Here is a 26,021-nt window from a genome sequence, read left to right on the forward strand (position 1 = left end):
TAGAGACTGATACGGTATCCTCCCAGACTCATCAAGTATACCATTCCTTTTACGAAGAGATGAGTATAGATAATAAGATCCCCCATAATGCTAAAAACCTGTTCATCGATTTAGCTGAAAGTATTGCCGGTAGTCTTAATGTTACCAACTGCTATGTGTGTGGAGGTACTAACATGGGAGACCAATGGCCTTGGGAAGCAAAGGAGGTAATGTCCGGTTCTGAGGCAGTTGACCAATTAATATCTACACAAGCCAATTATCATATGAGTGTTAGAGGTAAATCTGAGTGGAGATTAAAGACCTCCATCATAGGTTATGTTTGCATAGCAAGGAAAGGAATAATGTATAATACTTCTGTAGGAGAATTAACTTGTCTAGGGCAAAAAGCTTATGATGATGATACAAAGAATACAACTTGGTGGTCGGCTTCAAATGTCTCAGAACCATCTAACCCGTTTGCTAGATATGCCAATTTAAAGGATGTGTGGTTTGATCTATCCATCACATCTATTTGGAGAGCCCCAGCAAATTTGTACTGGATCTGTGGTAAGAAAGCCTATTCGGAGCTGCCACAGGACTGGGAAGGGGCATGTGTGTTGGGTATGCTCAAACCATCCTTCTTCTTGTTACCGATTGAAACAGGTGAGACTTTAGGTGTTAAAGTGTATGATGTGAATCATAGGAAGAAAAGGGGACCCATAGAGATAGGCGCCTGGGAAGATGATGAATGGCCTCCCCAGCGTATTATAGATTACTATGGGCCAGCCACGTGGGCTGAGGATGGTACCTTTGGTTATAGAACCCCTATTTATATGCTCAACCGTATTATAAGGTTACAGGCGGTGGTTGAGATTATCACTAATGAAACATCACAAGCGCTCAATCTTCTAGCGAAGCATAACACCAGGATGAGGACAGCAGTATACCAAAATAGATTAGCCTTGGATTACCTTTTGGCAGTAGAGGGAGGTGTATGTGGGAAGTTTAACCTAAGCAATTGCTGTCTTCAAATAGATGACGAAGGGCAAGCAATAGCTGAGCTTACTAGCCATATGGTTAAACTAGCGCATGTGCCTACTCAGGTATGGAAAGGGTATAATCCAAGTAGTTGGTTTGGTAGCTGGTATGAGTGGTTTGGAGGGCTTAAGGCAGTGGTAGGTGGAGTCCTACTAATTTTAATGTTGTGTCTACTCCTACCGTGTCTTATACCCTTAGTAGTTAGGTCTGTGCAAAGCCTGATAGGAAGTATAGCAGAGAGGAAGGCTGCTGCACAGATAATGGCGATATATAAGTATAAGGCTCTAGATCAGGGAGAACCAATGCAAGAAGATGAATGTTGAAGATTCACATCATAAGATAAGTCTGGTCTGGTTCATGGTAACCTGAGGTATATGCAAACCAAGGTTAAGTGATGCCTCAAGTAATTGTGAAATATCAGAGGCATCAAAGGGGGGAATGTGATGTAATTCCAGTAAAATACAAGTTTAGCAGGCTAAGATTGCCACAAGGCATATGTATGTATATGTGTTTGTAGTATCAGTTAGTTAATTACACGTAGCTAAGATACTGTCATCACTGTACTGACCAGGTGCAGGAATGTAAGAACTGGAATTACGCGTCCCTCTCCTTTGTATCAGATGAGCCACGTGGTTAGACCGGATGGATGAGTTTAGACTCTATTCATTAAATAGGTTAAGGGTATGTGTGGGTGTAGTTAATTGTGGGAGGAGCTACAGTGCTATATAAGGAATGTACTCTATGTATTCAGTACTCAGACTTTGCTGTATTTTGGTGACGCTAGTCCCTCTGAGTCCCGATCGGTGATCCAATAAAGAATCTCTTCCTTCCTGAAGAAACCTGTGTCCATCTCTCTGTGCTTGGCTTCCGTCAGTTTCTCCGGTATCAATATATTAGTTCCCCCTTTTACGTTGCATCACTGAAATAAATGAACTTTTGCACGATATTCTAATTTTTCCAGTATCACCTGTACTGTATATCTTACCAGATCATACAAATGCAAGCAGGAGCAGATTATCTGCCCATAACCATATGAGGTTATTATTGTGAATTTGATAAGATTGTTTTTAACTTGTTTATCACAGGTAGCGTCCCGTTGCCAAGACAACACTGCTGTTCTGTGCTAGGGAGTGCGCCATACTTTGAGTGTAGAAGTGGGTGAGTACACGCTTACTTTTTTTGTATTAAATATTTATCTATTATTATGCACATTTAAAAAGTTGGAAAGCCATAATTTTGAACAAACGTGAATGCTGGTGGATACACCATTGTACAGCGCTATGGAATTTGCTGGCGCTATATAAATAATAAAATAATAATAATAAGTGGTGAAAAAAAAAATAAAGAGTCACCAATGGAATGTGCCTAATGGGTTTTTTTAGTTATTGAACTACCATTAGTACATTAGACCACTTTTTAATTTATTTTTTAGAACAAACACTTTGATAAATCTCCACCACAGTACATACTCTGGTACCTGTTAGAGTTTTGACCTGGTGTGTAGCTTGAATCATTCTGCTGCACAGAGGAGTACCAGGAGCAGAAAACGGTGTACTGCTCACCTTCTGCAGCCTTTGGGTGCTATGTGATAATGGCCCTCCAAGCTGTCACTCTAATTGCAGAAACTAGAAATGATCTTTATGAAGCAATGAACCTGTCATCGATAGTGATAAAAGCTAAGGTAAGCATCTCATTGTTCTTCAAATAGGATAGAAAAGGATATAAAGGTCTCCATACAGCCTTTTATCCTGATCATACTGCTGTTTTTATCTTGCATTTGAAAATAACGTATACTGACTCTTGATGATGTCTTTAGCCCTTGGTATAAGAGGCATGAGTTCCTAATTTTGTAAATCCAAATTGTAGACCAAACTAACCAAGCTGTAAAAGTACTGGAAAGGTGTTTATTTCCTTCTTCAACTTAGTTTGGCTTAATTTCGTTTCAATATTCTCAGATCTACAGCGTAAAACCATAGCATATCTTTAAGGGACTCTATAGACACCCTGCCGACTTCATCTCACTGTGACCACTTCATCTCCCTGTTCCCTTTACCTGAAGTTCGTTTTAATATAAATTAAGATTTTAAAAAAGAAGGTAGCCCTTGTAATTGGTAGAAAACAGAGAAAGGTTGCGCCAAAGTTAAAAAATAACCAGTAAAAACTATACAACAATAAAAATAATAATAATAATAAAAATAAGTTCCAATGTGTGTCAGAAGGTCAAATGGTTTTAGTCTCTAATTCCGCTGTGGGGGTGACTTCTCTTGTTGTAATGGTTCACACCGTCTCGTGATATGGAAGACACAAGAAGAGAGGACCAATCGTGCGGAGTGTATTACAGTAAACGTAGTAGTATTAAATCTTATGTATTACACTCACATTTAGTTGAGCTATAGCCAGCTCTGGGTTTGTAGGCATATAGCGGAATAATCCCCGCTTGCAGGATGTGTTGGTGCTTGTCCTCCAGGGGTTTGGTCCAACTTGCAGGAGAAGAAGATAAAAACAGCAGATAGTGCTCTCTGATGGTATTTTTGGGTGATGAATAAAATAAGATAAAATATACTCACAAAAGAAGTGCAGGTCTCACTGCACTTTTTGGATAGCGTTAGTGGTATAATCCCCACTTCAGGATATATAGTATAAAAATGCCAGGAAAGATAGTAAAAATTATAGTTGTGTATAAAAAATGATAATGGTGCATATATCTAACCAAAAAGTCATTTATTATTTAAAACACAATATAAAATAACCATAACGCGTTTCACCGCTGGGGCTTTATCAAAATGGTATAACATATATCCTGGCACATGAATAGTTTATATAGGTACACTAGTACTTTAAAAAATGGCGCCAAAATGACATCATAGTTAGGTGGCCAATCAGAATCATACACTGTACATTTAGAAACAGATTTAAAATTGAGTTTAAAATTTTAAACCAAAGGAGTGTATCTTTAATAAAACGTTTGTTTTAATCATATCCGATCGTTATTTTTTAAAAACGAGGTTTAGAACTTCATAAGATTAAAGTTATAAAAATCGCACGTCACGTGACCCGCACAGCACCATGGGTAATGTAGTGCGTCGGTCACGTGATCGGCTTCTGCAGAGTGGGGAGGTCTTGTAGGCAATGCTGACGTCCAATGAGTTGGCGGCACCTATTGCATGAGGGGCGGATTGTGAAACAACACGTGACCCGCGGCCAATAGGAGGATGGCACGCAGGTCACGTGATCGGCAGATCGGCGAAAGGGCGCATGGGAAATGTAGTTTAGCGCGCCCTTTCGTTAATAAATCAGTATAGACTGATAATATTCAGAAAATACATAATTAAATATGTTTAAAATTTGGTTAAGGAGGTAAATAAATGAATGATTAGATGAATTAGTTAAGTATAACATATACTGGCTAATTCTAAATAAATGAATGGGTGAATTAATCAAGTATGAATGGTACTAGCTGATTAGGCATATCAAATATGACATTTGATGTAATAGTGCAAATAGGGAAAATAAAATGAGTATATAGACATAACATAAATAAACTTATTAAAACCAAAAAGCAATAGAGATATTTTTAGACACTTATATGTAATAAATAAATAAAAAAAATAGAATAATTTAGATGAAATAAAATAAAATAAAATAAAATAAAACAATGAGACACATCTTAAAGAGTAACTAGTAGTGGAAGCTCTACATTTTAGGCTTTCATTAAGGTGCATATACACATTTGAGCATATATATTAATGGTATATATATTAATGATGAACATATAAGCGATAATGCAGTCAGGCTGGGGGTATCCCAGACTATAATGCCGTAGGTGACAGCTATGAATTGGATAGCCCCAGACTGACTGCATAAAACCATACATAATAAAATGACATTTATTAAAAAACCAATCATATTATTATAAAAAATTAAATAAATCAAAGTCAGCGTTTAAGCCTTGGGGGGTTAGAGTTTGTAGATTGAACACCCACTCCATTTCTGATCTCCCTAAGATAGTGTAATTGCTAGTGACTAATTATTGTCGACTGGAGTGTTAAGGGAACAGGGACAAAGAAGCTTGGATGTTTACATTGCAGGGTTAAGACAACCTCTTGTGGCTGTCTTCAAAACAGCCACTAGAAGTGTTTCCTGGCCTTTCACGGTGTTAAACTCTGTGAAATGACATTAAATGAACTCGCGCTCCAGTCATGGGCGTCCGCAGGAATTTTTCAAGTGGAGAGGGGGGCATAATTATAATGACCTCCATGCTTGGCCCCTTTTTGACAGTGTCATAAAAGGGAGGGGCATAGTCATTATCACATAAAGCCAGGGTGAATAGCATTTTCACAACTATGGTGTCAGGAATACATGTATGTATTCCTGACACTATAGTGTTCCTTTAATCAAATTAAAGGAACATTCTGGTCATCATAACAACTTCATCTAAATGAAAATGCTATGATGCCAGTAGGCCCCTGGGCGCTCTCTTTACTTTAAGGGGTTAAACCTCTCTCAATCAGCGACACCCCTACCCAACGGCACACTGTGCTTCCTGACACTCTGTAAATAAAAGACACATTAACACTGAGATTTTTTTTACCTGGGGAGATTAGAAGGTCCAAAGTGTCCCTGCCAGGCCCAGGTACCAAAGCCTTATGATGTTGTGTCCAGAATGAAGTGGAGGCTTCTTCTGCTCCTTTACCTTTCTGCTACTTTCTGCTTCTTTTGTGCCCTTCTGCTCCTTTCTGTTTCTGATACCTTTCTGCTACTTCTTCTACTTTACCTTTGTGCTCCTTCTGCCCCTTGCAGTTCCTTGCTGCCCCTTGCAGGTCCTTGCTGCCCCTTGCAGGTCCTTGCTGCCCCTTGCAGGTCCTTGCTGCCCCTTGCAGGTCCTTGCTGCCCCTTCCTGCTCCTTACAGACCCTTCCTGCTCATTTATATTCCTTTCTGCTCCTTCTCCTACTTTACCTTTCTGCTCCTTCTGTCCCTTCCAGCTCATTGCTGACCCTTCCTGCTCATTTCTGTTCCTTCTCCTTTCTGCTCCTTCTCCTACTTTACCTTCCTGCTCCTTGCTGACCCTTCCTGTAGGCTGCCTCCCCCCCCCCCCCACATGCCTCACTTACCTAATCTGTAGGCTGCCCCCTATCCCTCACTTACCTAATCTGTAGGCTGTCCCCCCCAATCCCTCACTTACCTGATCTGTAGGCTGTCCCCAACCATCCCTCACTTACCTGATCTGTAGACTGTCTCTGTGGTCTGGGAGTTGCTGGCAGCACTCTGTGCTGCTCCCCTGCATATTCAGTCAGGAGAGAGAAGCAGGCATAACATGTAGCATCCTATCCCTGCCTCTCTCCACACGGCGCAGATATTGCAGTGTATTCTCAATCTCAAAATAATACCAGCACATGCGGAAGAATCCTGGGGGGGGGGGGCAAGGGCCCCCCCTCACCCCCCTGCGGCGCCCATGGCTCCAGTGTCTTCAAAATCCCTATAGAAGTATGTATGGGGAAGGTCTAATGCATGCGCAGTGCTTCCTGCGCATGCGCTTTGGGTTCTCCCATTGGCCTGACGTAGCTGGAGGGGGAGACCGATACCATAGCGCTACAAAGAGGTAGTTGAAAAAAGTATTTTTTAACTCTTTAATCTCCGGGTGGGCTGTGAAGGCAGAAGGAAAATACAGCATTAGGAATACAGTTTCGCATTCCTAACGCTATAGTGTTCCTTTAATGTTTCTTTTATTTCGACTGGAACAAATCAAATAATTCGAGTTCTTAATCTACTTATCAGGCAGTGTACATGTGTTATCAGATTTCACATCGCTACATTTTCACTTGGCAAAATTTCAGATTGTATCACTCCTAGGTCTTGGATTAATAACGGAGGATGATTACCGAAAAACAAGCACAGTGAATGCAAATGAATATTCAAATGTATTATCTTGTTGTTTTTGTGTACACAATTGTAAAAGTAGTGAATGAAGTTAGGGGTATTTGGCTTTTAAGAAGCTCCTTTTAATATAAATTAAGATTTTGAAAAAGAAGGGAGCCCTTGTAATTGCTAGTGACTAATTACCGAGGCTCAATGCCAACTGCTCTTGGCGCTGCGACATCAGAATGGATTTGTTACAAGGCAGCGGCTTCGGAATCTGAGGTTAATGTACAAAAGATGGCCCGTTTTATTGAAATAAATCTGCATGTGACCTGGGCTTGATATAAAACAATTCTGTGTTACCGTCCCAAGTGGTAAAATATTACAAGAGAAACTGGATGGCGATTTGCAAGTGAAAAGTCTGATCACTTCATATAGTAAACAAATTCTGAAATGACTCCAAGTCAACTGTACAATGAATCTTTTAATTGGGTTTCAAGGCTAATTAGTGAAAGAGGTTTTATCTCTACCAAAGCCTTAGAGCTCCCATTAGCTAGCAAGAGCTGAAGACATTAATTAATCATTAATCAGAGCAAGGGAAATATTTCAACTTTTCAGAGTAGCAGTGAAGCTAGTTCCAAGGTCAGTATATTACGGGAATATTACTGGTTGTAAGAATAGAATGTGGAGCCAAATTGTATTCTTAAAGGGATATTCTTGGCTGGAATTGACAATTGTTCCCTTAAAAAAGCATATACAAGTTTAAAAGTAGCAGGTGACAATATCATCGTATGTTCAAGTGCAGTACAGTGCTTTCATTGCAATCACTGGACGTTTGTTGCAGTACTGTGCTTACCATTGGAAAGATTTCCTGTGTAGTGCAGTCCTGTATATAATGTCAGTGCGTCTGTGCTCAATAATAACAACCATGCATTTGTAAATGTTAATTACTTCCTGGTTACGCCCAGGTTCAGTAGAAACATTGTTGATTGCTTTCAAATAAAATATTTCATTGAATTAAAGGAGGAACCTAATGTTAAAAAAACAAATATAAATATATTTATTTTTAATGCTAGCACATGCTAGCACATTCCTATTAGTGTTTAGATTACAGCCCACCTCCCAATAAAAATAAATTAAAATAAAATTTAAAAAAACTTACAATGAAACGTACCTGCAATCCAGTGCCATGGCAGTCTCATTTCTGCTACCGCTCCGCCTCCAATGAAGTCATTACTGATGAGATTTGTCCAATCCAATGCTTCTCTTAGAACAGCACCTATAAACCAAAACCACTTCATTATGATGATATGTTATTTGTTCTTAGTGCGTCCCTTTAAATGTTGCACTTTTTGTAATGCATTATTTAAAATTAACAGCCACAATAGCCAAATTAGAAAAAGTCAGAAATACTTTAATTTTAGCTATTATAATATAACAAAATTAACTTTGAATTCCTGACAGTTAACACTAATCCCATTGTACAGCACTACGGAATTTGCTGGCTCTATATATATATATATATATATATATATATATATATATATATATATATATATATATATATATATATATATATATATATTAAAATAATAATAATAAATAATTTTTTGTGAGCATTGGCAAGTAGGCTACAAAAAATGTTGGAAATAAAAAAGCGGGTTATTTTGGCTCTAATTGTGCAATTTTGATGTCCACTTGCATTTTGTTGTCCACTTGCATTAAAGGGACACTATAGGCACCATAACTTCTTCATTTCATTGAAATGGTTATAGTGTTGGAGTCCGCTGGTCCTGTCAGTCCATTCACTGTTAAACAATTTCCTCCCCCACTAGAGACATGACTAAGGCAGAGATTACACACTCCCTACCAATTCATACCAGCAGTGGGGGCTATGATATGATGAAAGCAATCAGCTGACACTCTCAACCATAACAGCTATTCATTGCTGCTCATGCTGGCTAATGCTTCGTCAGAGGGGATGATGGGCTGCTGAGGGCTCTCATTTAGCATTGAAATATTAACACTAATTTTAAGGATGATGCCAGGGGACTCCAGACACATTGCTTACTTCAATGATATAAAATAATTACAGTGCCACTTTAATCTGAATCTGGTTTATTAATAACATTACCTCTGTACAATAGGTGGACTAAAAGACATGTAATTATAACAAGACGAGCTGAACGCACAGGTACAGAGGGTGTTGAGGGTCCTGCTCAAACAAGCTTACATTCTAGATGGAGTTGGGTAAAGAGGTACAAGAGATAAGGGTAGGATGTATTTCATGTATGGGATAAAGAAGTGTGGCGAAACCAACCTCGCCACTGGGCATTGGAGAAGCCTGTTTGCCCGCCTCCTGCCTGCTGACTATGGCCCCTGGGTGATTTGACCCTTTAAATACAGTATTTGGGCATATTGTATTTTATTATGCTGCTGCTGCTGGGCCTTTAAGAACCATCTGGGGACATACTGTGACTTTTGGGAACAATGCCCCTTTAAGACTATGGCTCTTGGAAGATATTGCCTGTTAAAGACTATTTTAGCAGATTGGATTTTAAAAGACTTGCTGCCCCTTTAAATTGTACTTCGGATGCAGCCGAAGTGCCGAAGTAGTCGAAGCGGCCGCCATTCGACAAACGAACACGTGGTGGCGGCGGCCATCTTTGTTCATTCGAACGAGGTCAGCGGTATGTGTAGCCAAATCCATGGAACTGAAATCGGCTATACATTTCAACGAACAACGCTGACCCTTACCTTCTCCTACACTCTGTTTTCAGCTGCAGAGATGAAGTCCCGTTCGGCAGTTTGAACTCACTGCTATACTAAGCTAAATGCACGAATGGCCCCGTTCGTGCATTCGAATGGGACTTAGTCATTTTGCTGTGTAAAATAGACCGACCGCACAGCCCAAATCTACGGAACTGTTTTGGGCAGGAAAATGTGCTTGCGGTCGGTCATAAAGGACCCCCAGCTAACTTTTTACCTACTGGATGGATTTGTTTGATTTTTGAGTATGTTTATATTTCAAGTACGCTGATTAATAATAAAGATTAAAGATAAAGATTGGATGTATATTTTTAAAGTTATAGTACATATAAAAACTGTATTTTTCCTGCTTGTGATAATTATGTTAACCCATTGTGTACCATAATTAGATCACAGGCAGAGGGGAGGATTTTGTGTGTAATTGCTGGGAGTGTTTTCTGTAATGTGCGTGTGTTATTGGTTGCTCTGTAAAACCCTGTGGGCAGTACTAAGTTTGTGGATTGGGAATAAAAGAGGCTGTATGTGCCAGTACAGTCAGTTCTGTTTGACTTCAAAACGAAGTGTCGTCTCGTTATTGGGGGAATTGGATTGTATGCTGATTGCCAGGAGTGTAAGCTGATTGTATGCTTTTCCTGTTCAGATGTTTAAAGCATTCATATTGAGAGCATTCGTATGCTTCTCCAGTTCGGTGGTTGTGGTGTCTGCTGCAGTGCTTGGAGTCCTCAGGAAGCGATAGGAGCATCCTTCAACGGAGGTTCCCAGTCGGAGTGCCCGTCGATCCGTTACAAGAAGGTTGCTAGAATATATTACAGTCAGGGCCGGATTAAGAGCACAGTGGGCCTGGTGCTGACAATTATGATGGGCCTAATTACGTCATCTTATCAACCAAAAACACTAAAACAGTCATACCTCCCAAGCGTCATGTATCTGATGGAGATGGTGCTGGAGGGAAACAAACACATACTCTGTGCTAATTTCTCTCTAATTTATGCTTTCATCTTTCAAGTAAATCCATAACCCCTAACAGCAGTGTCCAGTGAAGCAGGAAGTCAATGGGCAGGGTAAAAGGGTGGGCCACTGGCGCGAATCACGTGACAAGACCTGCCAAATGTGGTAAACATGCCCAAAAAGGGGACATGTTTGTCCAAAGAATTGGAAGGTCAGTCTGGCATGAATTCATGTCAGGCTGCCTGCCAATCCTGCAGGCTGTCCAACTAAGGGCATACTATGCAGGCAGCACCTTGAGCTTGACATAAATGTGTCTAATGATGCGCTCACTCCATGCTTTCTAAGGACTGTCCCCTAGCACTCGCTGGTCCACTTGTCTTCTTACCTTCTTACTAGCAGGCAGAAGTTCCTGGTATATAGTCTGAAACAGAGAGAAGGTGTATGTAGTGAGTGTAGAAGAAAGGGGACATGCCACAGTGTTAGAGAGACCAACGTCTGCATTACCTAAACTAATTTTAATGTCAGCCAGTCCACACAAGTTTTGTTCCCATACATCCTTCTTAAGCTTCCAAACTTAAAGGGACACTATAGTCACCAGAACAACTACAGCTTATTCTATTTGTTTCGGTAAGTAGAATCATTCCATTCAGGATTTTTGCAGTAAACACTGTCTTTTCAGAGAAAATAACTCCACTGGCCACTCCTTAGATGGCTGCTAGAGGTGCTTCCTGGGGCAGTACTGCCTAATGTGCATCACTGCCATTCAGTGTCTCCACCCTCTGCATGCAGACACTCAACTTTCCTCATAGAGATGCATTGATTCAATTTATCTTTATGAGGAGATGCTGATTAGCCAGGGCTATGTTGGACTTGTGCTGGCTCTGCCCCTGATCTGCCTAGTTGACAGTCTCAGCCAATCCTATGGGGAAGTATTGTAATTTGCTCAGACCACCACTTCTGAGCCAGCAGCTGCAGACTTGAATACAAGTAATATTTTACTATATTTAGGGAGGCAAGAAGGGGCCAGGGTGGTGGTTTTAACATAATAGGGTCAGAAATACATGATTGTGTTCCTGACCCTATAGTGCTCCTTTAAGCAAGAGTATGTGAAGAGTAGTTAAGGTTGCCACCTTTCTTGGAAAAAAATACCAGCCTTAATCATTTGTATAATTAATTAGTTATGCGTGACATTACATGATGTAAATCACAAGGAGTGACATCATAGAAAATCCAGTAAAATCACCAACAAACTACTCACAGTTTGATTCTGCTGTATAGATGGATCGCTCCCAGTGTCTCCCTGTCTCCCAGTGTCTCAGTCTCGCAAATCACCCAGTGTTTCAGTGTCTCTATGCATCACAGTGGCAGTGTCCCCATGTTGCCCAGTCCCCTAGTCTCCCAGTGTCTGTGTCCCCATTTCTCCCAGTGTCCCAATGTCTCAGTGTGTCCCCATGTCACTAGGATACTGGGGACACTGAGAGACATGGGGACACTGAGAGACCCGGGGACACTGGGAGACATGGGGACACAGATATTTAGGGAAACTGGGAGAAACGGGGACACTCAGACACTAGGGACACAGACACTGTTAGACATGGGGACACTGAAACATTTGGGGACACTAAGACATGGGAACACAGACACTGGGAGACTAGGGGACACTGGCTGGGAGACAGACACTTGTGGACACTGGGAGACTTGGGGACAGTTGTGGACATAGACATGGGGACACTAGGACATATAGGGACACTGGGAGACATGGGGACACTAGGAACACAGACACTGGGAGACATGGGGACACTGAAACATTTGGGGACACTAAGGCACTAGGGACACTAGGGGACACTGGGAGACTAGGGGACACTGGCTGGGAGACAGACACTTGGGGAGACATGGAGACATAGACATGGGGACACTGGGACATATAGGGACACTAGGCACACTGAGAGACATGGGACACAGACACTGGGAGACTTGGGGACACTGAGACAATAGGGACACTGGCTGGGGGACATGGGAACATAGTGTCTCTGTGTCCCAATGTCTCCCAATGTCACTATGTCTCACAGCATCCCCATGTGTCTCAGCATTCCCATGTGTCCCAGTGTCCCCATGTTTTCCAGTGTCCTCAAGTGTCTCAGTGTCCCCAGGTCTCCCAGTGTCTGTGTCCCCATGTGCCCTAGTCTCAGTGTCCCAATGTGTCCCCTAGGGTCTCAGTGTCCCCATGTTTTCCAGTGTCCCCAAGTGCCTCAGTGTTCCCAGGTCTCCCAGTGTCTGTGTCCTAGTGTCTCAGTGTCCCCTAGTGTCTGTGTCCCCATGTGTCCCCTAGTGTATGTGTCCCCTAGTGTCTCAGTGTCCCCATATGTCCCCTAATGTCTCAGTGTCCCCATGTGTCCCCATGAGTCCCCTAGTGTCTCAGTGTCCCCATGTGTCTCAGTGTCCCCATATGTTCCTGCCGCCTTTCCCCCATTCCTCACTTACCTGAGCTGTAGAGCTGCTGTCTGGACTGTCTAGACTGTCTGGACCACGGATCAGTGAGTAGTAGAGAGAGGCAAGGATATGCTGTAACTTCCTATCCCTGCCTCTCTCCACACACAGTGACCCCTACTGGCCAGTGCTGGTATTGCAGAGTAATCTCCATTTATTCTGAGAAAATTACCTGTATTTGTATTGCCGGTATTACTGCAATACCAGCACGGCCAGGCAGCCTCAAATACCGGCTGTGCCAGTAAAAAAACAGTCAGGTGGTAAACCTAAGAGTAGTGTGTAAAAAAAAAAATGTTTTATTTTAATTTTTTAAATGGGCCTATTCCATGGGCCTGGGCCTGGAGCTGCAGCTCCATCAGGCACTATGTTAATCCGGCCCTGATTACAGTGAACGGTTAGTGTATTGGATGACACAGTTGCAGGGGGAGAAGCAGAGTGGGTTACCAAGGTGCAGGGTGGTAAAGCTTTTAAAAGTTTAATTGATATGCTTTCCTAAAGAAGTGAGTTTTGAATGATCTTTTGAAGGAACTGAGACTGAGTGAGTCTTATGGAGCAGGGAAGGGAGTATCACAGAGATGGTGCAGCCCTAGAGAAGTTTTGGAGGTATAAGTAGGAACAGAGCATAGAGGCAGATCTTCGTTAGAGCGTATGGCTCTGGACAGAAAATGTGTTTTTAATTAGTGAGGGTAGGTAGGAGCAGTGTTGTGTAGGGATTTGTAAGCAAGCACCAGCATTTTTAATATAGCCCTATATCTAACGAGAAGCTAGTATAAGGGCTGACAGAGGGGGTTGGCGTGGGTGGTGCGGGCAGACAGGAAGATGAGCCTCGCTGCTGCATTCATTATGGGCTGTAACTGGGCCAGCTGGGAATGCGTAAGGCCACTGAGAAGCAGGTTGCAGTAGTCAAGGTGAGAGATGATAGTAGCATGGACCAGCACCTTGGCCATGTCTGGCTTTAGATAGAGGCGGATGCGACCAATGTTTTTTGAGATGCAACTGACTGGACTTGAGGGTTGAATGAGAGGTTGGACTCGAAGAGAACACCAAGGCAGCAAGCCTGTGAGGTAGAGCTTATGTAGTGCAATTGACTTGGAGGGAGACAGACACTGGTTAAGCAACACTTGAGGGAGGAAAGACGAGAAGGTCTGTTTTGGACAGGTTACGTTTAAGAAAATGAGCAGCCATCCAGTTGGAAATAGCAAAAGGGCCATCAGAGAGATCAGGAGAAGACACATTTGCGTGTCATCCGCATAGAAATTATATTGGAAACCAAAAGAGCTGATGAGTTTACCAAGTAAGGCAGTATAGATCGAGAAAAATAGGAGACCAATGACAGAACCTTGGAGAACAACGACAGAGAGGGGTTGCAGAGTGGAGGAAGAGCCAGAAAAAGAACCACTGAAAGAGAGATGGAAGAGATGAGGGATGAGGAAAACAATGAAAAGCGCAGAGTTTTATAGACCGAGATTACGGAGGATGAGAAGTTGTTGATGATCAACATTGTTAAGAAGCAGCAGAAAGGTCAGAATTAGGACAGAGTAGCGACCACCGGATTTACGTTGTTCTAAATTAAGTTGTTGTGGTGCCAGGAGGCCCTCAGATGCACTTTTACTTCAAGGAGTTAAACCATTCTCAACACTTTGACCCCCGAAGTTGCCTCCAGTGGCGATCTCAGCTCCCCCCAGTCAGCATCTGAACTGACAATTTCAGTTTCAGGAAACACGGAGTGCCGTCGGGCAGGAGCCCCACTGATTGGCTGAGAGCAGTGTGACTCCACATTCACAAAACCTGCTTGAGAATCGTAAGTTTGTTTGCAAACCAGTTTTGTGAATGGGGAATCATTGATTCTCCGCACTCTGCATTTCCTGAAACAGAAACTCCAGAACTCGGATTCTGAAATTACAGAAGCCGGATGTCGCGCTGGGGGGAGCGGAGATCAGCACTGGAGGCGACTTCAGGGTTAAACTATTCGAGAACAGTTTAACCGATTAAGGGGCTCTTAGCACCATAAGAACTTAATTCAGATTAAATTGTTATGGTGCCTAAACTGTCCATTGAAATAGCAGACATTCAAAGGGAATCTTTAGGAAAATATAGCTAAGCTGAAAATGTACTGATGTCGAGAATTTTTACAATGCACCTATTTTAGGCTAAAGTGTGAAATTCACTTTTAATTCCTGACAATTTACACTGTAGTGAATAATCATGTCCTTCTTGTCAGAGCGTTAAATGGAGGGTTACAGTGTCTGGAATGAGCATGATGAGAGGTGTAATCTTCTTCAGCTGTGACGTTTGTTAAGGGTTAAACACACAATGTGTTGTATATGATCTTGTCCTCCTCTTATTTTCCCTTTTCTCCCTCAGTATCAAAATCTCTTCTTATACCTACTTCCCTCAACCTCCCAACAATCTCCACATTAACCCCTCTATGCTGTACTCCCCATTCTTTCATTTCATGCCCTGCAGTCCTTTCTCTATTCTCTCCATCTTTCTCCCACTCAATCTAATCCCAGAGTCCATCCATATAAAACCCGCTCACACCTTCTGTCTCTATCTCTCTTCCTGCTCCTAGTAGCTGGCGATGTCTCTCCCAAACCAGGGCCCGTCGTCTCCTCTACTCACACTAAGTCAACCAGAAACCACACACACCTCATCCCAATACCATGCTGTATATATCCATCTACCAATATTCAGTGTGCACTCTGGAACGCCCACTCCATCTGCAGCAATATGAAATCCACAGCCATACACAACCTCTTCATCTCAATTTCTCTCACACTGCTTGCACTCACTGAGACCTGACTGTCCCCCTCTGATACTGATACTCCTGCTTCCTTATTTTATGGTGCGCTACAATTCTCCCACACTCCTAGACCAAACAACTGTAAAGGAGGTGGTGTAGGCATCCTTCTCTCCCCTTAATGTACCTTTCAACCTATCCTTCCTGCCCATGCTCTATCCTTTACTTCCTTTGAAGTTCACACTGTCTGTCTATTTAAACCCACTCCTCTAAGAATTGCCATCATTTATCCCTCCCCCTCTGCTCATCCTAGGCTATTCATTGAACACGTTTCTTCCTGGTTATCCCATTTCATCTCCTCTAGCACTCCTTCCCTCATTTTTGGGGACTTTAATATCCCAATCAACAACAACCTAACTGCCCTGATGCCTCTCGTCTGCTCTCTATAACCTCCTCCGTTGGACTCACACAGTGGTCTAATTCATCAACTCATAGAGCAGAAAATACTCTTGACCTCTTCTTCACCAATCTCTGTACCACCTCTAATCTTTCCAATGTTCCATTTCCTCTATCTGACCACCATCTGCTGTTTATTGAAATCCGCATACCCCAATTGTCTTATCAGTCTTGCAGAAACCTCCATTATCTTGACCTAGAGGAATTCTCCACCAACCTCCAAAGTCTCCTTTCACCCATCTCAAATCTCACCTGTCCTAACACTGCAACCTCCCTCTACAACTCCACTCTCTCCTCTCAACTAGACATCATGGCACCTCCTACACTTAAACGCACTAAGCGCCCCCAATTACAACCCTGGCACATCAAGCTGACCCAATACCTCCAAAAATGTTCCAGAACTGCTGCCCGCTGCTGGAGAAAGTCTCACTCTGCATCTGACTTCCTCCACTATACATTTATGCTGTACTCCTACAATCTGGCGTGAGTCCAAACTACTGTTTCATGCTTTTAACTCTCTTCTGCGCCCTGTCGTGCTTCCTCCTCAACTTGACCGCCACAAACTTTGCAACTAACTTCATTGAAAAGATTTCTACAATCAGGGAAGATATGTCTCATCTCTCTCCATCCACTATCAACTTTTCCACTAACCACACTCCCTCAGTTGTCCTATGCTCATTTGCACCTGCTACAGCAGAAAAGGTTTCTGCTCTGCTCCGTTCCTCCCGCCGACCACCTGTTCCCTTGATTCTATTCCCTCGTATCTCATCTGCACTTTGTCTCCTTCTCTTGCTCTGCCTCTCACTAAAATTTTAAATCTCTCCCTCTCCTCTGGCACATTTCCTCTACCCTTTAAACATGCAACCATAACCCAGATTCTGAAAAAGCCCAACCTTGACCCTAATTCCCCGTCCAACTACTGCCCTATCTCACTACTGCCGTTTGTCTCCAAGATCCTTGAGAGAGTTGTGTATGCGAGATTGACAGACTTCGAATCCAACTTTCTGCTTGACCCGCTTCAATCTGGATTCCGCGTTTGTCACTCTGTTGAAACAGCTGTGACCAAAGTATCCAATGATCTTATCGCTGCAAAATCCCATGGCCACTACTCTATCCTAAAACTCCTCGACCTTTCTGCTGCTTTTGACACTGTTGATCATCAACAGCTTCTTCTCACTCTCTCTGTAATATCGATCTACAAGAAAGCTCTCTCTCCTGGTGCTCATCCTACCTCTCCCAGCGCTCATTCAGTGTTTCTTTCTCTGGCTCTGCCTCTTCTCCCAATCCCTCTCTGATGGTGTTCCCCAAGGTTCAATCCTTGGTCCCCTATTGTTCTCAATCTATACTGCCCCCCTTGGTAAACTCATCAGCTCCTTTGGCTTCCAGTATCATTTCTATGCCGATGACACGGTTCTCCCCTGATTTCTCACCACCCCTCTTGACTCGTGTCTCTGAATGCCTCTCTGCTATTTCCAACTGGATGGCTGCTCATTTACTAAAACTGAACCTGTCCAAAATTGAACTTCGGGTCTTCCCTACCTCAAGTGTTGTTACTCCCTTGTCTGTGTCCCTCAAAGTCAATGGCACTACCAGCCTCTCTACCTCTAAGGCTCACTGCCTAGGTGTTCTTTTTGACGGCGACCCCTCCTTCACCCCTCATGTCCAATCAATCGCCAAATCTTGTCACTTCCATCTCAAAAATATTGTGCGCATCCGACCCTATTTAACGCCTGATACGGCAAAGGTGCTTGTCAATGCCACTGTCCTCGCTCACCTTGACTACGGTTATCTGCTTCTCAGTGGTATTATGTGTTCCCAACTTGCCCCATTACAGTCTATAATGAATGCGGCGGCGAAGCTAATCTTCCTGTCCGCCCACTCCCCCTCCCCCCCACGCCTCCCCCTTTTTCAAACCCTACATTGGCTTCCCGTAAGATATAGGACTCAATTTAAGATCATGATAATTGCTTACAAATCTCTAAACAATGCTGCTCCAACCTACTTATCCTCACTAATACACAATATGTCCCGTCTAGGCCCCTACGCTCTGCCGGAGACCCACGTCTAACCTCTGTTCGTACTCCTACCTCTGATGCTCACCTTAAAGACTTCTCTAGCGCTGCACCGTTCCTATGTAACGCCCTTCCCCTCTCTGTTAGAATTTCACCCAATCTCTACTTCTTCAAAAAATCTTTGTAAACGTACTTCTTTAGGAAAGCATATCAATTAAACTGTGAACAGCTTTCCCTCCCCGCACCCTGATTCCTCTCCTGAAACTGTCATCAAAACATTAAGCCCTCAATTAACACTATCTTAGCAACCTACTTTTCTACCTTACCCTTACCTTTTGTGTCACTATACCCCACTCCCTCTAGCATGTAAGCTCATTGAGCAGGGCCCTCAACCCCTCTGTTCCTGTGTGTCCAACTCGTCTGGTTACAAATACGTGTCTGTTATTCCACCCATTGTACAGCACTACGGAACTTGTTGGCGCTATATGAATAATGATTTACAAGTTAATACAGTCAGATTTTGGTTTTGCTTAAAATTTCCATTTAAACATTACAATATGGCTTTGTTTTACCTTATTTTAGGTGCTGCAGATGTTGGTAGACTGCAGTTCACATGATGCCCAGCCAGCCTTTGAAAGGCTGAGCATTATGGGAAATGTAGTCCGACGTTTTTTGTAGTGTGAAGGTTAGCATTCACTGAAACATGGTATAAAGTTCAGGAAATTTATCTTCAGGCTGTTAAAATCGCTTGTAGATTCACTTGCGAGACGCATCGTTTTGCAGCAAAGACAGACAGGCATCCAGGTCTGGGCATGTAGTACCCAAAATGTACCTTGTAAAACGCTTTAGACGGGAAAGCAGGATTGATGGAGATCGTAACCCGATGTTACCATTATATCATAAAAAGCAACATTCAAACATCTTTAGTATAGATCGCCATTGTGCACTTTCACAACCAGTTTCTATGCTGGCGAATGACTCATCTTTATTGCCTTGTGCAATGTGACCACATCACCTAAGCACGGGGTAAAACGAGGTCACACAGTAAAGAGTATGCTGCTTTGAGACACAATGTAATGCCCACTTACAGAAAACGAATAGGTTTTATCTGTTCTGAATCCTGACATGATGTACTTGGGAAAGTAACTCATAGCTGACGTACGGTGCTGTTTAATAAACTGTGCTGATATCACGTCATAGTAAATGTGAAACTGAATTCTTGCTTAGGGAAGTAAGAATCATATTTTAATATGTCACTCCCATTTGGCAGTCCACACCATTATGTATTAAGGTTTGTGACTGTTTTATTTTGTAATTAGAAAAGTTTGCTAACTTTTTGTAATGTTTTTTAAACTTGAAAATTACAATAAAGAACATTTATTTTTTTCTTCTAAATCCTAGTCACATCTTCAATATCAAGCTTTCTATGAGTTCAATAGCAGTCTGCTCTGTAGATAAACTATTATGCTTGATATTTTTCTTTAGAAAGCACCAACATATTCTGTGGTGCTGTACAAGCTGATCATTAAAGATGATCATGTGGATTCATTCTGAGCTTCCCTACTTAGCTTACTCTATCCAGGGATGGATTTGTCAATAGGCAGGGCAGGCAGCTGTCTGCTAGAGGTGCCTTACTTGACAACAAACATGTATTTTATTTCTTTGTAGATTTATTTTCACAAATTATTTGCTCATTTTCACTATATAGTAATTGCTTTATTTTAATTGTGAGTTTAGGTAGACAACTGGACTTTTGGGTTGAGTTATGGGCACCTCCGAATTTTGCACTTACAGGCACTGAGATGTAATTCTGACCCTGATTGACCCTGACCCTGACCGTCGTCTTGTCTTTAGACTTTGTGGCAATCCTTTTCTCATAGTACCTGACTGTCAATTTCACCAAGAGTTGTCTTTCCACCCAGACTTCATGATAAGAACTTAAAGGGACACTAGAGTCACCCAAACAACTTTGGCTTAATTAAGCAGTTTGTGTGTATAGATCGTGCCCCTGCAGTCTTACAGCTAAATTCTCTGTCATTTAGGAGTTAACCCCTTAAGGACACATGACACAGGATTTGTGTGTGTGTGTGTGTATATATATATTGTTTGGATGTATTGTAATATGGTATCCTATTGTAACAATGCAATGTTTTGTGGACCCAGGACATACTTGAACACAAGAGAAATCTCAATGTATCTTTCCTGGTAAAATATTTTATAAATAATTTTTATTTTTTTTAGCTGCTTAGTAAATAACTCAGTTGGACACTCCAATCTATTTTTTATCCACTTGTTTTATTTATTTAATTGGATAATAAGCTCCAAAATCACATTGTGGTTTCATTTTACCTAAACCACAACAAACACTGCCTCGTGCTTTCATGTTTGCCAAAATCATGCCTCTAGTGGCTGTCTGGCAACTATCTGCCTTGTGTTTTCACGTTCGGAATGCCAAATACCGCTGAATTTCTGAGCGGTGACAGTGGCATGTGTACTGTAGGCCCTCAATGCTCTCAGATGAGTCTGACTGTCCTAGTTCTTGATACAGGTAAGTTTAAAAGCTCTTTATATTTATTTATTTTATTTAAAATGGATGGGGGAGGCACTGAATCTAAAACACCTAACTTTCAAAATAGTATAATAAGTTTTATAGTTAGAATGTTCCTTTAAAGCTTACAGTGTATTACAAGTGACGCATAAGATACAATACAAATTCGATACGCTCGACTAACTTGGCACATGTGAAAGACTTTTAAATAAAGCATCATGTTGTATTATTAATTATACCATAGCTAAACACAATTAAACAGATATCGATCTGGTAATTTCTAAGTATGCTTAGAAAACTCTCTTTCCTTTTTTTTACTCTAAAAAAAAACAATATAAGATAAACAAGGAAAATGTAAATGAACATGGGACATGGCAGAGTAAAACAGAACCTTAAAGGGTACCTGTCCTGGTACCTACAGCTACATGGGGTACTGCCCTAGCAAACATAGGTCAGAGGAACCTGTCCCACATTTTGAAGACTGCCAGCAGACGACTGGACACTAGGAGGATGCAGAGAGCACCACACTATGTGGTCTGTTTGAGGGGACCATTTTGGGCGGGTATAAAAGTATTTTCATCTACATATTTTTTATTATTATAATTATTTATAAAGCGCCAACAGATTCCACAGCGCTGTACAATGGGATATTGTGCTAGTAGATTTGCTGGCAATATATAGCTTGAGAGAAAAACCTTTTTAAAAATAGCTTTTTTCCCACCTGTTGGTCAATTCTTCGACATAGAGTATATACCCAAGAATTGACTAACAAGGGCGAGCAGAAGAGACCTCCCACAGGCAGTCCTTCCACTCGAAACACTTAGCAAACACAGCACATGCCCTGTGGTTGCACTGGTAACTCCCCAGCTGAAGCTGCTAGCCCTGGCTAGGGAATATAGGAAGGGAATGACTGAAGTGTCCCAAGACAGGGCAAATTGATGAGGACACTAGGTGGAGCAAAGGTGAGTGTTACAAGAGAGTAACACCCACGAAGCTGTGGGTAAGATAAGTGAATAGCTCAGACATTTACATTGAATATATCATATATTTCTGTCATACATGATGTCTTCAATGTATTTGGATGCGATTTATGTTTTATACTCATTTATAATTATTATTTATAAAGCGCCAACAAATTCCGTAGCGCTGTACAATGGGTGGACTAACAGACATGTAATTGTAACCAGACAAATGGACACACAGGAACACAGGGGTTGAGGGCCCTGCTCAATGAGCTTACATGCTAGAGGGAGTGGGGTATAGTGACACCAGAGGTAAGGTGAGGGATAGAAAAGTAGGTTGCTAGAAAAATATTCACGGAGTGCTAAGGCTGATTTGAGATATTTCTAGTTCCTTTAAATCCCAAGGTTGTGCAGGATCTGCAAACAGCTCTTGCCAAACCAGAAAGTGACTGATGCTCATTTAGCTTTCTACAGCACTGTTTTTCTTTTTCTCATAAATGGTAGGTTATGAGCACAGCAATGGATTCTGGAAGTTGTAGTTCATCTATCAGCTTTTTACTGTAAAAAGAAAATAGCTGACCTTAACGCCCAGAAACCCAAGTCATGACATCATCTACAAGAGTAGTTTTGTAGAAGGAAGGAATGCAAAATGTAAATCTCAAAAGTTGGGGCTTCTTGTTGCTTGGGGCTTCCATTTCATCTTGATTATCTGTGTTTTATCTGAGTTTCTGCCAGTCGATTCTGACTATTGCTGATTCTCTGCACCCCAGCGGCTTATCAACAACTCCACTACCCCAGTGGAGCTCCATTTCTCCACGTGGGAGCATTGGTTCCAGACCTCAGAATCCAGACAACCAGATGTCCAGGCTTAATTAATAGGCCTCATCAGACTGCCACCGAAGCCTATGCAACCCCCTGGGGTATTCCCCACTTTACCAGAGTCACAATCAACACAGCAAGCACCCAACAAACTGCAATGGTCAAATGAGCTCTGGCCACCTTATTTTTATTTCTCCTGGTCCAAGCCTTGTGACCCAGTTTGCCCTACATCTTTTAGAGCTATCTTTATTCAGAATGGTGATATACATGCTGAAATAATAGCAGACATAATGCTACATTGGTGCAATAGGACAGATAGTAGTGAGAGATACACTTTTGCAATAAAATAGTTAGTGGTGAGCAAACCACAGGCACAATTGTCATGAATGATGTACTAACACGCAGTACACACCAACGTACTGATGTTTCCATTCACCAAACATACCCTATAGCCCATAAAGGACACAAACACACCCTACAGCCCATATCCCCCTACATACTCTACACAGCCTTCATTCACCTCAAACACAATCTACAGCCCAGACCCCCTTAACATACACTATAACTGCTACGTGCATACAGCCACTGTTCACATACACATTCGCAAAACACACAACCTCCCAACAGCCTCTCACCGACACAAGCAGCCTTCCCCTCAAATGAGCAATCCCACACACACTCAACCTCACAATCAGCATCCCCAGAAGTAGCCTATCCCTATACATGCAATATCACAAGCAGCCACTCCATACAAACCGGCAAACCATACAAGTAGAGTCCCCACTAACACCGAAAGTAGTGTCGCCCCCATATTCAACCCCGCAAGCAGCTTCCACACACTACCCTCTCATAGCCCTGTCCCACTTATCATGCAATCACTCTCTTAGCAACCTTCACCAACCACATACCCCAAACTAGTCACATTCACACATCCAGTCACATACACCAAACCTTTTGCATATACTGTAGGAAGTACAGTGAAGAAACTGGCCTTCAGGCAACAAGGAGGATAAATTCAGCCCATAACTGACAGGGTGTGGAGTGTTTAATTTCACTGCCATACCGTGAATCTTAACGGTAGGAGCCCTTTCCCCCCAGCACTAAATATTTAAGTCCTCCAATTGTACAAAGGCGTCTATAAAAGTACTGTGAAACTTTTTGTGGTTTTTTTCTTCATTTAAATTTTTCAGTTTTTCAAGAGTGATAATATTTCTGCAGATAGATAAAATAAAAAAGCATAAAGGATCATTTTATATAGTACTATAAGTACTGCCAGCCCCCAACCTCCATTAAATGTGAAAGTGTAACCATTATAATGGGCTGAGAGCACATCTACGCAACAGCATGTTCTTCGGAAGAGAATGCAAAGAATGTATACATTGTCACTTCTTCAGCAACGCTCTTCAAATTATAGGAAAATTGGATAATATACTGGCGTTTTTTTGTTTTTTTTACAGTTAGGGATAATGTGTCCTTCCCAGGAAATCTAATCCAAGTAATGTGCTAGTCGTGACGAAGGCTGCATAGGGACAATATTACAGAAGCTGTGTTAAATGTAAAGCCTGTGCTTAAAATGTCCCTTGCTGTCAGGGAGGTTATGCATTACACAATACAAAATCAAGGGCTGGAGAACTATAATTTAAAAGAACTAGGTACAGCGTGGACTGCAGAGAAGCTGGGGTCAGCCGCGACGGCCTTTAATTTATCTTCAGGCATCTATTTACCGTATGCGAATGTTTCAGATTGTCCTAGACATAATAGTCTTCATACTGAAATGGCATAACCAATCACTATGTCTAGTTCATCTAATAACGTTCCTTACAGAGATACAGATTTACAACGCATCTAATCCAATTGCTTTACCTGTTGTGCCAAGTAGTTTTATAACAGGCTTACGTCGTTCCCTCTAACTACCTCAGCGAGGTGGTTGTTATCCAAAGGCACACATATATGGATGGAAAACTTGTCTCATCAACATTTGAAGGTTTAGAACTATACGTTTCAACAGTCCTAAGAGATATGCATGGACTGAATATTAAGACGCCAGGAGAAAGCGCATTGCATTTGGAAACATGTCAGTGCTGCTAGACCTGTGGCTGCCAGTTAGCCACTAATGGAACTTTAAAGAACCAGTAATTCATAGATAATAATGGCATTTGTAGTAACAGCACACAGCCTGAGAAAAGTTCACTTATGCAAGTATAAGCAGGTATGGGTATTTTACTGCTGCAAAAAGCCCTTCATTTGGAGAAAGACTGAAGGGAGAGAGTATTGTTTAATGGGTAAGGCAGTGGCTGAGTGACAGGCAACCAGGGCTGCCTTCAGAATTTTTGGGGCCCCTGACAAAGCACAAGGTCTGGCCCCCCCCCCCCCCACTCCCTCCCTCCCGGGCCCGCCCATGCCCTACCTAGTCCGCTGGCAATGATGCGGGACTGAATGTGGTGTGTATAGTGGAAGTGAATTAGAATGTGTGTAATGGATGTAGTGTTTGTGTGTATTAGATACTGTTTGTGCAGTGAATGCAGAGTGTGTGTTTGTGTAGCGGATGCAGTGTGTATAGTGAACGCAGAGTGTGTTTGAGTAGTGGATGTAGTGTGTGTACAGTGATCAGGGGCGGACTGACCGGTCGGGCACTTCGGACATGGTCCGAGGGCCCGGCCGGGAGGGGGGCCCGCCATCAGGGGGCCCGGCCGCCCCTTTAAATGCTGCAGCCACCTGAGCGCTCTCTTAAGAGCCTCAGGCGGCTGCAGCTTCTCACCTCCCCTCCCCGTAGCGTGGCCGAGCTGCTCTCCGGTCCGCGGTGCCCGGCCGGAGTGTTTGGAAGGTGCACCTTCCTGTCAGTTCGGCCAGGTACAGGAAACAGAAACTCCTGTTCCGCGCGGAGTTTCTGTTTCCTGTACCCAGCCGGACTGACAGGAAGGTGCACACTCAGTGTGCACCTTCCTATCACTTCGGCCGGCACCGCGGACCGGAGAGCAGCTCGGCCATGCTACAGGGGAGGGGGTAAGAACAAAGAGGGAGGGAGGGGGGAAGGGGGTAAGAACAAAGAGGGAGGGAGGAGGGAGGGGGTAAGAACAAAGAGGGAGGAAGGGGGAGGGGGTAAGAACAAAGAGGGAGGGAGGAGGGAGGGGGAGGGGGTAAGAACAAAGAGGGAGGGAGGGGGAGGGGGGAGGGGGTAAGAACAAAGAGGGAGGGGGAGGGGGGAGGGGGTAAGAACAAAGAGGGAGGGAGGAGGGAGGAGGGAGGGGGAGGGGGTAAGAACAAAGAGGGAGGGGGTAAGAACAAAGAGGGAGGGGGTAAGAACAAAGAGGGATGGAGGAAGGGTAAGTTGACTACTTACTCTGAAAGGGGGCCCTGGCCCTCCTGGCACCATAACGACTACACAGAGCAGTAGTGGTTATTGTG

At 42.7% G+C, this 26,021-nt stretch overlaps 1 protein-coding gene across 1 annotated transcript in view; it reads left to right on the forward strand.

Moving 5' to 3' along the window:
* The window catches only part of NCOA2 (nuclear receptor coactivator 2), a 354,595-nt gene that overhangs the window by 120,872 nt on the left and 207,702 nt on the right, over nucleotides 1-26,021 (forward strand). Inside the window, exon 2 of the mRNA XM_063451336.1 lies at nucleotides 2,103-2,175. The gene's annotated coding sequence lies outside the window, so the exon portion shown is untranslated. The remainder of the gene's footprint in view (nucleotides 1-2,102; nucleotides 2,176-26,021) is intronic.

The sequence above is a fragment of the Pelobates fuscus genome, chromosome 4 (assembly GCF_036172605.1).
Source record: "Pelobates fuscus isolate aPelFus1 chromosome 4, aPelFus1.pri, whole genome shotgun sequence".
NCBI classification, from domain to species: Eukaryota; Metazoa; Chordata; class Amphibia; order Anura; family Pelobatidae; genus Pelobates; species Pelobates fuscus.